Source organism: Polyodon spathula, chromosome 2 (genome assembly GCF_017654505.1).
Source record: "Polyodon spathula isolate WHYD16114869_AA chromosome 2, ASM1765450v1, whole genome shotgun sequence".
NCBI classification, from domain to species: domain Eukaryota; kingdom Metazoa; phylum Chordata; class Actinopteri; order Acipenseriformes; family Polyodontidae; genus Polyodon; species Polyodon spathula.
Window position 1 is genome coordinate 16,292,358 of NC_054535.1, and position 17,918 is coordinate 16,310,275.

Here is a 17,918-nt window from a genome sequence, read left to right on the forward strand (position 1 = left end):
CAGCTGGACTGTATTATGATATAAATATGCTTTTATTAATTGTGATCAGTGTACATACTTTTTTATATACTGGTAAGGTACACTCAAATGTAGCAATAGCTTTATGGCTGCTATGCTTGAGGGACATCGTTTTTATGTATAAAAAGTACACACTTTTAAAGGTGTATTAGTGGGAAAGGACTCCAGACTTTAACTTTATGGTGGCATACTATCAAACATCACGTTCTGTATCTGGTTACATGTGTCTACCGAAGGCATGTGCTGGATAATTTCTTTTTTTGCAGCTGTAAATATCTCCTCCCTTGATTGGTATCAGTTGTTTACTCAACAAAATGTGATCAGTTTTGTTGGTGGCTCCAGGTCTAGCATGGTTAAGCAGATTGGAATAAACCTAGTCTTGCTTCTGGTGCATATTAATTGTGAGTTCATAATACGTGAAAAAATGTCCACAGGTCCACAGATCCCATAGAGCCAATCAATTTGTGCAATTCCTCTTGAGTATGTGGCACAAAAGGTGGTCTCTTATGCACAAGTGGAAGCTGCAGCAAATCCCAGAAGTAAGATGTTGATTTTTCAACCAGCCAATGACTTTGTATGGCAGTGTGGAAATCTCACATAGGCGATGGTGGATGTATAACAAGGTGACGCTGGAAATAATAGGCTTGATGGATAAGGGCGTCTGCTAAGCAAAGAAGAAGAAGAAGAAGAAGAAGAAGAAGAAGAAGAAGAAGAAGAAAAATAAATAATAATAATAATAATAATAATAATAATAATAATAATAATAATAAAATAATAATTGAAAAAATCTTTAAAAGCTTTGGTTTGTTTCAATAGAATGATAATAAATCCTTCACCAGACGCTTTTATCCAAAGTAATTTATAGAGATTAGGGTGGGTGAAGGATGGATCAATAACTGCTGCTGCAGAGTCACTTCCAATAGGACTTGGGTTTTACATCTCATCTGAAGGACTGAGCACAAGGAGGTTAAGAGACTTGCTCATTAGGAACACACACGAGTCAGTGGCTGAGCCGGAATTTGAACCGGGCTCCTGGTATAAAGCCCCTTTCTTTAAGCACTGTCCCTCAATGTTACAGTATGTTTAACAAAATGTTGTATAACATGACATTGCAATATCAGATTGGCAAGCAGCAAAATAAACATGTACAATTATTTGTACTTACTGTCCGACTGTTCCAATTGGTTTGGGGGGCCGTACCTCATCGAATTTGTCTGCAATTCAGAATGTTGCGAAGCGTGCATTAATCCCATAGAAGAATCAGTGATCAATTGTAATGTAATCCAATGGACAGATTGGTGATTGACTGAATGAAATAGGTATTTTCTTAAAACAATAGTTGGTGTTTAGATAAAATCCAACAATACAAAACATAACAGTACAAAGAATATTCATGTTATGCTGGTAAAATGGCATTCTCAAGCATAGCTGAAGAAGTGACTTGATAAACGATGTGAAATGCAGAAGCAATTAGCTGTTCTAACACATTACTGATAATAACACACACACATACATTACAGGAACAGCAAAATCGTTCAACCTATATTGAGGCAATGTATTGCCGTTTGGATAGGGTTAATGTAAACAATAGCCTGGTCTGTTGAAAGGGTTCAGATGTGAATCTGTGTAGCGTAGTGGTTATGTACTTGGAGTGAAAGACTAGACAGAGTTCAAATCCTGCCATATATATATATATATATATATATATATATATATATATATATATATATATATATATTTTTGACTAAACCCGCGTTTTAGATACCACACGTTTTTAAATACACACCCAAACACAGCAAAGTGATTTCTAGTGCAAGAATCAAAATAAATAAAACAAACACCTAGCTCTATTCGAGCACTAACTAAACACAGACTGACCCACTAAACTAATACTGGACAGCTAGGCTGTTTACCGGCTGAAAAAACAACTATACAACAAAGGCTTCACACAGTGCCTTTGAGGACTACGACACACAGTCGGGCTCTTTACACAGCAGCCCAGAGTCGACCGACTGCCTTCTTTATATATTTATAGCCTGGAATTAAAATGCATTAAAATTGTTGGGGTTTTTTTTTCATTTATCTACACATTCTACCCCACAACTTCCAAGAGAAAAAAAATATTCTAGAAATTGTAGAAAATTAATTAAAAATACAAACTGAAGTAGCTTGGTTGGATAAGTGTCCACCCCCCTGACAGCAATCCTAAATTAACTCAGGTGTAACCAATCGCCTTAAAAATCACACACCCAGTTAAGTGACCTCCAACTGTGTTAAATTGCAGTGATTCACATGATTTCAGGATAAATTCAGCAGTTCCTGTAGATTCCCTCTGCTCGGTAGTGCATTTCAAAGACTCAAGCATTAACACCAAGACACTTTCATTTTCATGTGGCAAAAAGTTATGTTTGGCGCAAACCCAACACAGCACATCACCTAAAGAACATCATCCCTACTGCGAAGCATGGTGGTGGTAGCATCATGTTATGGGGATGTTTCTCATTGGCAGGGACTGGGGCACTTGTCAGGATAGAAGGGAAAATGAATGGAGCAAAGTACAGAGAAGTCCTTGAGGAAAACCTGCAGCCCTCTGCAAGAAAGCTGATACAGGGATGGAAGTTCACCTTTCAGCATGACAATGACCTAAAGCTACACTGGAGTGGCTAAATAAAAAAACGTAAATGTCCTTGAGTGGCCCAGTTGGAGCCCCGACCTAAATCTAATTGAAAATTTGTGGTATGACTTCAAGATTGCTGTCCATCAACACTCCCCAAGGAACTTGACAGAGCTTGAACAGTTTTGTAAAGAATGGTCAAATATTGCAAAATCTGGGTGTGCAAAGTTGGTAGAGACCTATCCCAACAGACTCACAGCTGTAATGCTGCCAAAGGTGCTTTCACCACATATTAACCCAGTTATAATTTTGAAGTTTTGTATTTTTAATATATAATTTATTTCTCAATAAAAACTGTTTCCCCTTTAACAGTGTGGAGTATGGTTTGTAGATAAGTGGAAAACAAATCTCCTAAAAACCTCCTTTAAATGCATGAAACTTAGGCACTGACATAACAAAATGTGAAAAAAAGTTCAAGGGGGTGTAGACTTTCTATAAGCACTGTATTTTTGGCTTGCTATTTATTTATTTATGCATTTATAATATAAACATGAATTTCTACATTGATTTATTTAAAATATTTATTTATAAATATATTTATTCCTCAATGCATTTTTTATTTTACCTAATAAATTATTCCTTTATTTATTTTTAATTAAACAAGGAACTACAATTTATCAGAAATCAGAGATTTAGACAAGGAACCTATAGGCCACTCTTGTGTACAATTATATTCTACGGTATCTACCAAACAGGAAACTAGATATTTTCAAACAATAGAGCATTTCTAGAAAGCAAAAGCTGGTCAGGCATGGATGTAAGCTTAAAAAATGAACCCATTTCATCAACAGCGCAGTGGTGCAGCAGGCTAAGGCCATGTGCTCTTCAAGGACGTCATGTTGCAAGTTCAAACAACAGTAATTTTTTAATTTTTTATTTTATTTTTGTGTGATATGTGCTGTTTTAAAACATAAATCAATTGTTTAATATAAATGGTGTGGATATCAAACTGCTTGCATTCCCCGGTTTATTTTGACGCTGACCAACATGTGGATTCACATGATTGGTAGATGTCCAGTTATTTAGTTTTTCTGTTTGAATAGTCGCTACACACTCTTAAAAAAGTAAAAAGTAAAGGGAAGAAGAAGAGGAAGAATCTTACCTTAGTTTGATGACTTATATCGTATTGTGTAAAAGAGGTATTTTGTTTTGGTTTTTTTCACATTTGATGTAAGAAAGTTTCAGACTTTTGGTACTGGTACAGATGGTAATTCTAAGTGATTTTGTTTTGGTGAAACAAGGTGAACATTGTGAAAACACAATACTCTTGGAGCTGTATAGAGACTCGGTAGTTTCAAACAAGTTTTTCTAACTTGTACGAGGAACTACCATTCTTTGGATACGTCAATTGCATTATGCTGAATCAATTATTATATTTATTTAAAACAAATTTCACTTTAATTTATGTGGCAGATTGCTGCTGAAAATATGTAGCACCTGGGAGGGGCACTCGTTCTTTCTGATCAGGGTGGGATCAGCCAGGCAGACTACCAGAAGGAAAATATAAACGAGACCATGCTACTATGTCAGGCAATGAATATCGTTTTATTAAATACAGGTGGTAAACTATACTTAACAAACATCTAGAATACACAGTCAAGGCAAGTGGTTTCCACTGCCCATTAATTAAAACAATAACTAAACACAGAATTACTATTTAAAACTAAAGGGCAGTGCGGCTCAATACCTGCACGGAGACGGGGCTGACAAATAAAAAACGCAATAAAACCAATCCAGCCCGTCTCCAGTACTCCTCTAAAACCCCAATGCCTTTTAAAATACTACTTTAAAAATACATACATGACAGAATGGAGACAAAAAAGCACAGGCAGGGAGATATGCCTTTAAATTCAGTGGCTCTTTCTTTCCTATTTGTATTCCAACCACCCGCTAAATCAGAGCCCCATACCGGATTAGTGAGAGAGAGCACAGCTGGGGGGGTGGCGCAGGAGAAAGACAACCCCACACTGCAGAAGCTGCCATCTGCCATCTGAGAGATAGTGTCCTGCGTCGCCTGGGAGAGAGCGTCCCACGCCAACCAAGAGAAAGTGCCCCACACTGCCAGTGAGAGCACACCACGCTGCCGTCGGTGAGAGACTGCACAGCGACGTCAGTGAAAGAATACCTCCCAACGCCTGGAAGAAACTGTCCAGGGCTACCAGAGAGAGAGTACTTTGTGCCACCAGAGCCCCAGAGAGAGCCTCGCACCACCAGAGTCCCAGAGGGGGAGTGCAGCATCGCCAGTGCTCCAGAGAGAGGGCGCGCAGCATCGACAGACCTCCAGAGAGAGGGCGCGCAGCATCGACAGAGCTCCAGAGAAAGAGCCCGTGCCGCCACAGGCCCAGAGCAAGAGAGCCCTGCACCGCCAAAGACCCAGAGAGGGATCACAGCATTGCCAGAGCCCCAGAGAGAGAGACCAGCATCGCAGCCTTAGAAAGAGTGCCCCACTCTTAGTGGGGGGCAGTGTAACGGCAGGTCAATTTGGGACTGCTTGGGACTGGACCCTGGGGGCAGGGGGGTGCAGAAGTGTTGGTGTTAGTGTATTGCTGTGAGTAGAAGCCCATTTTAGGGTGTCACATGCACAGTGCAGCTGTATGAAGACGGGGTCTATGTTAGCTGCACTGTGATTTGTGCTTGGTTCCGCCAACCAGCTGTTTGCGCGGGACTGAGTGTCTAAGCAATTGGACCGTGTGTATGTAAATGTACCCCTGTGTGTGTGAGCCAATAGGGCTCGGGGGGATCATTATTTAAGAGCTCAGTCATGTTGTAGTTTTCATGTAGCTGTATGTCCTGGAGCTGTCTATCTCAGCTAAACCATTTAATAAGAGAGCATTCATTTGCTTGCTGTTCCAACACTTCAACAAAATATGCATAAACCTGATCAGTCTCTGGGTAGACTGCTCTGAGATGTTCGGACGCGCTTTCTGTGCAGCTGCAGCCAGCTGGCGATGGTTGGCTTGAACAACGCAACAGTCATCATAACAGTCCTGGGCCAGTGTGGTGACCTTCTGCTTTCTAGGACGTGACCTGTCCCTCACAGAGCCAGTTTCCTGGTTTCTCTGGACTAGTCTGCTGATTGTTGAAGCAAAACATCTCATTCTCCAGGTAACTTCTCTCACAGACAGGCTGCCTTCAATCATGCGGTAGCAACCAGGAGATCTTCATTACTCAAGCAGGGCGTGGTCGTATCTTTCGCTATTAATTATTATCATGACTTTAACTAACTTGGCTTATGTTTTTCATACACAATAAAAGCAGATCAAACTGATGTCTAACCCCATCTCCCAACAGAGGAAATGCATTGTGGGTGCTTTATTACAGTAAATGGAGTAGATGGGTGATCAGTTAACAAAACGCTGCTAATGTTAATTAGTCCTCTTTGGAAAATGTCTGGACGTGCAAAAAACCTTACTGTACATTTAACTTTTGAAATTGAGAGGATTGTTTAAAATGTGTTTATGTCCAGCATGCCTGAGTCAAAACTGCAGAAACTGTGTATTTCATTTTGATGAAGCAAAAAGGTTTCAAACAATCTCTTTTCAGTGTTATGATTGCTGATTGTCAGTGGTGCCAGGTGCAGAGTTCTGATTACATGTTTCCAGTATATAATCTAGGTGACCAGTTGAGAACATCAGTACCCACAGGAAAGTCAGGTGTCATGCTATTAAATTGCAAGTGTGTAAAACATGAAGCCAGGGTTTTTGAGACCATTCCTAATTTATGAAACCATGAGATAAAAGATAGATATGATACAATGAGACTATTTACAGAGATGTATAAATATTGCATTTAAATTGAATCAGTCAGATCCTTGCCCTCAAGGAGAATGGCATTTTACTAGAAAACATCTGAATTTAGTCATTCATTGCGAATGGACAATACTCACTATAAGTTTGTTAATCTGTAGTATTTGTAACTATAACCCTTACTGGTGGATTACTTTCTTTTACACTGTTGACTCAGAATTCAGTACATATTTGTATTTTTTAGTAATGCTGTATGGATCATGTGTATTCTTTCCCCGACACTCTATAAATCACGATACCTTAGCTTATAGCCAGCCAACATTAATATTGACCTGCACAGATTGACCATAACTGCGGATCTTGAAATGAAATGTTGTGGGCCTCACAGTCCCAGAGCAAGGGTCTTTATAAACAGATCCATTTGAACAGGTTATTAATAACACTAATACCTTATTGCCTCATCTCACCACAGAAATATCAACAAACATGACCTCAGGCTAATTAATTAAAGTTAGTTAAAACAGTAGATAACTTGATAAAATAAAGAGTTGATGAATTGTTAAATTTCTGAAGTGTATGTAATTGTTTGTAATGTGTGTTAGTTTATCACTTTGTTAGTTTATCACTTGGATTCAACATTCATAATGTTCATCCCACAGTTTTGTTGGCAGCCATCTTGAGAAGGTCTTTTGATGGTATTGTGAACTGGTTGCTTTTGGCTGCTTGCAACGATGCGCATGGCAGCTATTTTAAACTCTGTGTAAACTGAAACTATTCCTTTTAGTGCTTGGGATCCCTGCTAATCAATAAGTCCCTGTAACAGGGAGAGATCTGTGCTGACTCTGCTGGCGTGTTCAGGGGCTGCAGGAAGAGGGCGGCAGTCGTCCAACAACCGCCTGTGAGTCATGGCAGTGACACGGGGAGATGGGAAAGTGGGTGTGTGGACTTTCCCCCTCTCTGAATGGCTGAGAGGCGCGTCTTGGGAGATTGTTAGCCCTATAAATTAACACTCTGTTGTTTCCTCAGATCTGCCCTGTTAAACACGCCGATAGTGCAGAAGCGCTGGTCAACGACCAAGAACCAGTGGGAGAGAAAGAAACGGAGGTTCAGAGCGAGACATTAAGGGCGGGGAACCCTTGGGCAGACCCCTGATTAGTATATCAGAGCAGGCTTGTGAGCCGGCAGTGTAGGACGGTGATCCGGGTCGCACGGGCAGCGACGACCGGGATATCGCTGCAAAGTACAGCACCTTTTCTTTGTAGTTTTTGTTACTGTTTTATTTTCCCTGTTTCTTTGTGCCTTCTGTTTTGAATTATTGTTTCGAAGCACCTGCAAGGGCACCGGTATTGTGTACCATCGCTTGGTATGCCCGTGGCTCTGTTTACCATCGTTGGTAAATCAGACCACGGACCCACAGTGCCATCTGCGGGACTAAAGAAAAAACAGCACCCTGAAATAAAACTGGGCACCTGTGCGGTGTTGCCAAATTCACCTATCTGTCTCCTGTGTCAGTGAATTACCCACCACCCTTCCACAGTCCCACTGTATTTTTTTTGTTGTGTTTGTCGAGTTGTGCTATTTTATTCCCTCCTATGACATAGTCCCCTCATGGGGAGTTTATAGAGCAGTTCACAAATAAGTCAGATTTATCCTACCCACCTAGCTAAAAAATTAAAAGCTGACACACCCACTACCTTCATATGCATAGAGTACTGCAAACAATTCAAACAATGTAGTATGTTCATATGTCATGATTTTATGGCTTTGAATTGAAGGTGTTTTTCTACATTGGTCCAATGATATTGTGTGTTGGGTCTTTAGTCAGATTACACACCTTTTAAAATTATTGCCAGGCTTAATGATAATGTGAGTAAACATGTATGGTTTATATGAATATTCATTTGGGGTTTTTTGCATTCACAAAATGCTTTTAAAGAAAGCAGTCCACCAAAATTAAAGACAGGCACAACTACCTCAGTGATTGTTAACACTGGAATGCAATACAATGTACCCAGTGCCATCTCACAATATCACATTTTATATTAACAAAATGACTGATAGAATGCATTTTGCTGGCAGCCAGACTGTGGATTAAACTCAACTAGTTCAACTTTTTTTTTTAGTGTAAGGGGGAACTTTCCTAATGTAAATTACAGTGATATAAATCAGTCTGAAGAGCCAAGCGTTGAAATTAATGTGTACAAAGCATGCAATGCAAATGTTGCCTGTTTAAAAATAACTTCCATTCCAGATAAATTAATTTTTGCAACCTGTCAGGATTTCTGCTTCAGGAATTAAAGATACATTAGAAGCTGGCAAAGCTCTACATGCAAACGTAGGCTACAGAATTCAGTAAAACATGAAACATCCACAAACAAGGAGAACACAATCATATTTTTTGCTGAAGCAATTCATGCAATTACTGTTGTATTCTCCTAATAAAAGGAAATAGGACATACTAACATAACTGTTACCCTGAATCATCACACAATGGAAAAAGGTATGAAGAAACAAACACTCATCCCCAAGCAGACCAAAGAATTGAGGCCACTGCAATTTGTCACTGAGGGGCATTTCCAAAATTTGTGATAATTGGTACCTGGGTGACCAAGAACTTGTGCAGGTTGGTTTCATTATGAAATGTTTATACAGAGTAGAAGCATATCAGCGATCTGGTTTGGGTTTAGCATTGTACTAGTTTGTTGTTTATAACAGAAGGAATAGACACAGGCTTCAATACAAAACAAAACAAAAACTGCAGGATCATTCTATGGTAGTGTAGTCCACTTGCATATAGATATTTAGTAGGTATTTGAATACGTTCAGAATTTTTTCTTTTTTACAGATTTATGTATGCACAAAAGAAACACATGGATGTATCAAAATGCAAACTGAATGACTGAGCAGCACACAATTAACAAAGGAATGTAAAGGTGTCAGAATGAAAGAAAAGATCAGCTGGTAAGCAGAGAAGGAATTTGTTACAAATTAGTATTTTATGTCAAAGCCTGACATTAAAGCAGAGCCTGTCCATTTCAAATTGCAACAGCATTCGTTGGGTTAATGACCTGATATTTGAGATATTTGTGAACAGTGAAATAATGTGTTGTGTAAAATGGGAAGGGAACATTTTGTCCAATAAAATACCTGTTCAGGTGAACTGTTAAGGCTATACTGCCACTTAGTGGAAATAAATATATTACAATTAGGCAATAAAGGCACATAAATAATAAATAAAAACTTGCTTCACATCAGTGAAAGCAGACAATTGAAATATGTTTTATTAGAAACAAAAATAAATTCCATAAAAAAAATCCCAGAGTGTATGGTTCCTCTCTTAGTCAAACATTGAATTAACACGAAGTCACTGTTTAAATATACACATTGAAGGCTCAGAAATCACCAATCACATATTCAGTCAGACAAATGATTACCTTATTAGGATTTATAATTAAAACTATGACTTCTCCCCTAGCCTTGTCAAAATCAATTACCTTTCCTATGGGGACAAGCCTTGTATTTGTGTCTCTGCTCCTCCACCTCCTTTCTGCCACCTTTGCAACCCAGTCTTCCTTCTGCCTTCTTATATTACTTAACACAGCCATTGCTCCAGCAATATGAATCAGACAGACTGAAGAAGCTGGAGTAGACAGACTAAAGAAGCTGAATCCCCAGTTAAAACAGTTCTTTATATTTATGTTACAGCTGAGGTTGACAATTTTCTTTAGATCTTCTCTCCTACAGACCGGTTGTTTCCAGGCATATATGTATCAGTTTATAGTTTTAGTTTTTATAGCATGTCATTGGCCTATTACAGTATAATGAACTCTGCAGGAGGAAAACACAAATATAATGTCACTTTAAATAACAGTGTTTTATATTTCAGTGCTTCTATGGACCTAACTTCACTGGACAGGAGTGATGGCTAAGTGGTATTAGTAAGCATCAGGATCCCATTGCTCAAAGAAGAAACCGCCATCCCGGAGGTGCAGGACCGATCAATTCGGTCACCGAGCTGGATAGCTCGGTTCCTTCCCAGGGTAACCTGTAAACAAATGAGCGAATAAATGAACGTGAACTGAGGGAGGGAAGCATTACTTGAACTTGACTCCCTATATATATATATATATATATATATATATATATATATATATATATATATATAATATATATATATATCTATAGGGAAAAAAGAAAAGAAAAAATCTGCTACACACTAGATGGCGAGTTACCTCTCTTTTTTTGTAAATCCCTCCCCCTCCCCTTAGAGACCCACCGAGATCCCCTCTCTAGGATGAGGTAGATATTTATAAGACAAAAGTTGTTGTCTGAGAGAGAGGAGTGAATGTAGGTTTCTATTGAAGAGGATGTCCAGCTCCCCATTCTTTTAAACATATGTTGGTTGGTGTTAACTTTGGCTGTGGAGGTAGCTGTGCCTATATGAAAAGAATGGGGAGTGTAGAACTGCGGGGGCAGACGTGCTTTAGATATGAGATAGGACAGGTGGGACGAAAACCAGCTTCTTGTAACTACACAATAATTGTTGTTAATTAACTACAAACTCGGAGCAACAGAGGAAACCAACAAAGGCTATCAGACAGATAGACTCCATAACTAGGTCATTGAAGGTGTTGAAACAACCTTGGTGAAGAATTGTGTTGAAACAACCTTGGTAAAGAATTGATACAATCAGACCTAGAGTATTTGTAGATATGGGTAGGTGAGAAGGGGAAGTAGGGGGCAGCTTTTAGTTATCCCCTGGAGCAAGAGGCAGATGGCTGGGATAGACAGGAGGGGCAGGGTAGACACTAACCTTAATCTGAAATGATACTGAAGGTAGCCTTTTGCGTGAACAAGGAAGGTAAGCATATAGTCCAGGTAGAATGGAGTTGGAGGAATCCAGTTTTGATTGTAGAATAATGAAAAGGCAGATCAACCAGAGGAGTTGGAGGAATGAGTAGAAAAAAGTGAGGGCATTGATCATGTATCCATGGGCAGCAGTGATCAGGTTTTGAATATCTGGGTTCATCTCATTACCAGTTCACTGAATGGAGGGACTGCCAGTGAGAAATGATGAGCTGATGGAACCAGATGTCTGAACCTGGGGATCTGAAGATGAGAAAGGGCATCAGCAGCATTATTACAGATTACAGGAAGATAGTGGGCTTGAATGATGAAGTTGTTACATGCAGAGATCCAGATGAGGCGATGTAATAATTGCATGATTAATGAAGAAGAAGAATGTCCTTTATTGATAATGTGAACAGTGGCTTGATTATCGCAGTAAAATAAAATTGACTTATTTTTCCAGCGGGTCCCAATAAATGAGCTACCACCACTATGGGGTAGATTTCTAGTAGTGCAGTAGATTTCAGTTGAGGAGGGAGAATTTTTATTTCCTGGGGCCATGAGTTAGAAAACCATTTCTGAGAGAAGAACCCGCCAAAAACAGAGAAGGATGCATTGGTGTGCAGATAGGTCATGCTGGGCTGAGATGAAGTCATCATAGAAAAGAGATAAAACGTTCCAGTGTTGTAACAGAGAGGACCACATCCAGATATCTTTCCTTGCCTCTGCTGAAATGTTAATGAAAGAGTTGAGATTTTTTACTTTGGCAGAGAGAGCAAGAAGACAAGAAATGAATGTCCTACCCTGATTCCTGGAATGACACAAATAGTGAAGTTGTAGTGACCGAGCAGTGAAAGAATATCGCGTTTCTTGATAGTGTTGGAAATCTGGAATTCTTGAATAAGAGAACTGATGAGAGCGAGCTTGCTGGGAGGAAGACGGGCTTCGAAATGGATGGAATTGAGTGTGATTCCATGAAATTCCAAGGTGTGCACTGGTGTGCACTGGTCTGATGATTTTCTCTTCTGAGAGTGGAACGCTAACTGAATTAGAGGGTTTTGAGATTTGTGATTGCTTGAGCTGGGGAATCCGAGGGAGGCGAAACCAGAAGAAAATCATCATGGAGATGGAGAAGGAAAGGGATGTGGTGAATATTTAACAGAATCCAGCATAAAGCTTCAGAAAGAGAGTCAAAAATCTTGGGGTGACTGCAGCAGCCAAAAGTCAGCTGGGTGGAAAAATAGAATATATTGTTCCAACATATTCTGAAGAGGTGACGGAGGGAGGGGAGGTTGGGCATGAGTTTAAATGCATTTCAAATATTTGCTTTGGCTACCTAGGATCCTCGGCCAGCAGATTTGATTGATTTGATGGCATCAGAGATGGTGATATATTGGAGGGAGAATGGATCAACAGTTAATGCTATTGAAAAGGCTGTCATGAGGAGATCAATGATGAGCCATTTTTTACCTGATATCTTCCTGATAGCTGTGCCTATGGGGTTAATGTGAAACAGAGGAAATGGGGGGGCTGAGAAGGGGCCAATCATAAATCCCTTATATACTTGTGATTTGATGAGAGTTTGAACTATTTGAGGTTCTTTGATAGCTGATTGTACATTTTTGCAGTGCAGTGATACAGTAGGGATGTGTTCAATTCCTGCAGAAAAACCATTAGAAAGGCCATTGATGAGATTTGACGAAAATATGGTCTTGGTGATTTTGCAATAAATTGTTCAGTGTAGGGATAGATATAGGTGTGAAGACTTAAAAGAGGAGAGAGTCATTTGGAAGCTAATGGACAAATGGACTGAGAGTGGGTGTCGCCACAGAAACTGCACATATGAATGGTCTTTAAAGCGAGGTGGAGTTGGTATGGAAAAGGCAGAGGATGAAGAATGGGAAGAAGTTGCTTTCAGGCAGAGGGAGGTTGAGTGTGCAGTGGATGCGCACACACGACAAGAATTTACTCTGAGCCCACTGAAGCCAAGCTGTAGATTGGCAAGTCAACTGTGGGGGCGGGAGTTGCTGAAATGGCAGAAGTGACGGATGCAGTAGAGCTTGCAGCGGCTGCTGGAGTGATGACAGAAATGGTGGCTGAAGAGACCGAAAAATTAGCTTCCACATGAGAAACTCTCCCTTCCAGATTTCCCAGGCTGGTGCTGAAATCCAAAATGGCATTGGCAGCAGGTTGAATGAGTTATTTAATGTCCTTGAGAATTTCCTGATGTAGATCGTAGAGCGGATCTTGGACGACTGGTGACTGAGGAGCTGGAGCCATTAAGGCTGCTGGCTGCTGAGGATGTGAGCTAGTTGATGGGGCTGCAAGGATGCAGGGGGGCGTGGATTCCTGGAACACTGAGCTGTGGGCTGAGGAGGAAAGATAGGTTCGGCTGAAATGCTGTTGCAATATAGAATAAACATGGATTTGCGGTCGCTCTCCACTGGAATCGGAATACCTCTTTTATAAAGAGTTTTCAGGAGTTTGTCGACTAACCGTTCTTTAAAATACAGCCGAGCTGGAGAGGATGCCCAAGGTTGACGCCGCTTGCTTCTCCGTGGTTGGGCTGCTAAAGATGGGTTAGTGGTGGATGGTATGGCTGGAGGATCCAAATAGAGAGGTATAGGTCCAGGGATGGAAGGCTGGTGAGAACCCCTTGATCTTCCAGATGGAATACAGACAGAATTGACAGACCTACTAGCCTGTGGAATAAACTCTTCTTCCAAGCCTTCTGATTCTGATGATAAGGAATAATGTGGTAAGTTTAACATCTTAATTTTAATTAAGAACCAAAATTCAAACAGTGATAAGAGTCTTACTAAGTTAGTGTACAGGTACAAAAACACAAACACAGACACACAATGGGGAGTGCTCAGGGTTTATATATGAGTGACAATTGAATTGGCACGACCTGAGAAAGGAAGTGGATCCCTACCTCTTGTCCCCTGAACCCCACATAAAGTTTACATAAAAACAATCTTACCTTAGATATATTTTTGTGTCTTCAAGTCAGTATGGATCTCCTTTAAATTTAAATATTAATGTGCCATCATTTCTTACTCATTATTTTATTTCAAGGACACAGATCAGCACTTGAGGGAATAACAGGTTTTAGTTTACACCTGTTTATACAATCGTTAATGAGGAGCCTGCATAAACATAACTTTTAATAAAATGTGTGCCTATTAGATAGTATTTGCCAGAGTTCTACCAATTATCATATTATAGTGGTGTGATATGATAACTAGATTTCATTTTGTGACTTGTGTCATGTTTTTTTTTTTTTTTTTAATGTTTCAAATTGAATTGGAACTTACTGTAGTTCAGAAGCACATGGTATGGCAATGAAGGTTGTGAATCAAAAATGTAAATACCCAGTAAATGGTGGAATTTAACCCTGTTACAGTACATCAAAAATAAGAAAAGGTCTGCTTACCTAATAATGGTACAATGGTGTAATTGAGCACCTTCATTATTCACTGGAGATGCAACAACTAAGTGAATAATCATTTATTGGTTGTTTTTATTTTGAGAGTCTCATTGAACTTTCATTGATCAGTTAATCACATGGTACACTACTTGCAGCCTCACTTATATATTATATTAGTAGCACACTGTAGGTAAACTGATTGACAAACTGACTAATTAATTAAGTAGGAATAGGTATGAGCAACCTGGCTCTATAATGAAACTATATTACACCATGTGAGTGTTCATTTGCTGCAAGTACAAGAGGTCACAGAAAGGACAACAATAATCAGAAGAAGGCTATTTCTAACCACAGTTATTAGGAATTGGTGGTACTTCTTTCTGAAAATCAGTCAAGGATTTTTATGGAACCAAGCTATGTTGGGAAAAGGCTGTCATAACCACAAAGGCTACAACCGTTAGAACTTGAATTCTTGCTTTATATGGAGAGTGCACCACAGATCCTCTGCTTGTAAAATACTATACAAACCCAGCCAAAAATTAGCACAATGCTCTCAAATTCTGAAAACCCCCAAAATGTTGCTCCTTGACTGAAAAAACCACAAAACAAACCTCACCTGCAGACGCTAAACAGGAAAGAAGTGACTGCTTGAGAAACCGAGACCAAGATGAAAGGAGCAGAGAGACTGTGACAAGGTGAGACATATCCCTGCCATGTATCAAATAAGACTGTTTGGACAAACTCATCCAAACTAACTGGTTTGCAAAAGAACCAAAAGACTGTATTGGACCCCATTTCTGGTTGACGAAGAGGACAACGCATAAAAATTGTGTTGATCCCAATAGGGTTTCAAGAATCATCGTGGAGTGGACTTCATAGAGCAATTCAGCGATCCAAGTACCCCAGCCAGAAGACAAATGAGTCAGTGTTGTCCGGGACCATTGAGTGGAATCCATGTTACATTCTCCACATGAAACTTAATTGAGTAATTACCTAGAGTTACATAATGTTTGAGGAATAACTTTTAATAAGTAACTGAGAAGCTAGACTACCTCGTGTTATTTACATAAAGAGCTTTTAAGTTAACTTGCTATCTGTAGACAAGTGTATTTAGATTGAAGGTTTGATACTATTTATTATGTTTACTTGGGGTTTTTGAGATTTCTGTTCTTTTATATTTCTGTATTCAATAAAGGGCTGCTATTAATTGAGCTTTCCTTGTGTCTAGTGTGGGTGTTCATTGTAAGTCCTCGATCTCTCCGAACTTAAATATTTCAGATTGGAAACTACTCAATTGTTCCTACAACATGCTAAATTTCTGTTGTTTTGAAGGCTTTCATGAATTATTTTACTTTTTGCTTTAAAATAATAAAGTTTTCTCAAATAATCTATTACTATACACAATAATATCCACATGTTTTCAGGTGTATGCATAGGTGAAGGGTATACACATTTTTAATTTTGTACTTGTTTTTGAATAATAAAGAATTTTCAATTGAATATTATTGAGTATTACCTTTGGTCTCTTTTAGCATTTGCATAGCATTTTTTTCAGTTTTCCCTTTCACCATGGAATTGCTTTCTGTTCAGCAAAATGATAAATAATTCAAAATAGTCTGCACTGTAAATGTTCATCATGTTACCATTTACTTCCCATCTTAGCATAATTATTATTATTATACAGATTAATATTTAATTATACAACGAGTTAAAAACTGCAAAGTTCATGAGCAGCACAGAGTGCTCGCTATAGACAGAATTGTCAGATGCCTGATTCACCCATGTTGTAATATCAGTGGAAATCCGCTCAATGGAAGTCATGCATGCGTACTGGTGGATGATAATTTTGAAACTATCCTCTGCTAACTTTTGATCTGCTAAAAAAAAAATTAAATATTTATGCACAGTGCTTTAGAGATAATATATAATCAAGATCATTATTTTCTTTTACTTTCATGTTTTTTGGGGGGGGGAGTTGCATTTCTGAGTCGTACCTATGGCCCTTCGAATTATCCCCAGGGGTATGCTTACCCCTGGTTGAAAACCCCTGGCATAGCGCATGAGGATGTACAATCAACAAAACTGAGATTATACAGTAACCTTTTTCAACATCACAGATAACTACAGCAGGAACACAATGTCTGAAAGTACAAGTTATGCTGACTGATTAGATAAGCACAGTGGGCCAGATTTATGGAAAATGTTATACCAAAATACAATATGCACCCTTTTTGACAAAGTACAAATAAATCTGTATGTATTGCAGAACAACTTGAGTTTGCATACAAGTTTTGCAACATTAATTTTTTTTTTTTTTTCTTTCACAAATAATTGTGCAAATTTCTCTGGTGTAGATCTTGTCAAATCTGGTCCAACATTCCAGCAACAGGCTTATGTTCCTGCTAATTTTATATTTTAAAATAATTTTAATGCACTCTGAAAATACACACATTGAACTTGTTTCAAATAGAGCCCAAGGCACAAATTGAATGCAACAACTCCCCTTGATTCCTCTTGGATGACTCAATTGTCTGCCTATATTTGTCAAAAGACAGATACTGCATCTAAAACATTTCGAGTATATTGGAATAATTACACATTGAACTGTAGTACACTGCATTTTATCCTGAAAATTGGTTGTAAGTGTAGGATGCAAATGTATCTTTTTCAAAAATAGTATGTCTATTGTTCTGAACCTACAAAAGGACTAAATCAAATGATCAAGTGAGATGACATTAATTTACGAGGTAAATGTGCTGAGTTGACTTCAGTGATTGCTCAGGTGAACTGTACAATACACGAATAACAGATTCTGTTAATCATTTTTGAAGCCATTGAGCTGCATTGTTTTCGTAATTCATTGATACATCAGTTACATCAATATTTGTTTTACATCGTGCATCAATATTTTCTGATAATGTCAATATGGCATGTACATTTGGGACATTTTCCTCATATAGATTAACACTGCAACAGATAGTGTAAAATGAATGTTCATATTGCCTTTTAAAAACAAATACAAAACTTTAAAAATATGCTGCTGTACATTAAGTACTTCTATGCATTTTATCCCTGCAGTTATTTTGGAAGCCTCATTCTCAATCAATTATCAGGAGCATGTCAAAATAAGTCATATTGCTGCAAATAACCACGGCTAGCCAGGGATATGGTGTTTAATATTTATTTTGTATTTGTAATTAAA